We start from the raw sequence: 317 nt of genomic DNA on the forward strand, positions 1-317 counted from the left end.
TCAGAAGTGCAGCCTGGCTATTTCCTCTCTTTAAAAAAAAAATGTTTATTTATTTATTGACAGAGAGAGACAGAGCGAGCGAGCATATGCGGACACGCAGATCAGAGGCAGAGAGAGAATCCTAAGCAGGCTCCGCACTATTAGCACAGAGCCCAATGAGGGGCTCAATCCCACCAACCCCGAGATCATGACCGGAGCCTGAGATCAAGAGTAGAGATCAAGTGTGGACAGTTAACCAATTGAGCCACCCTGGTGCCCTTCCTCCTCCCCACCCCCACCCCCACCCCCACCCCTTGTTCCCTGGCTTCTGGTTTGCC

This window comes from Crocuta crocuta, unplaced genomic scaffold, assembly GCF_008692635.1.
Source record: "Crocuta crocuta isolate KB4526 unplaced genomic scaffold, BGI_CrCroc_1.0 scaffold650, whole genome shotgun sequence".
Lineage (NCBI taxonomy): Eukaryota > Metazoa > Chordata > Mammalia > Carnivora > Hyaenidae > Crocuta > Crocuta crocuta.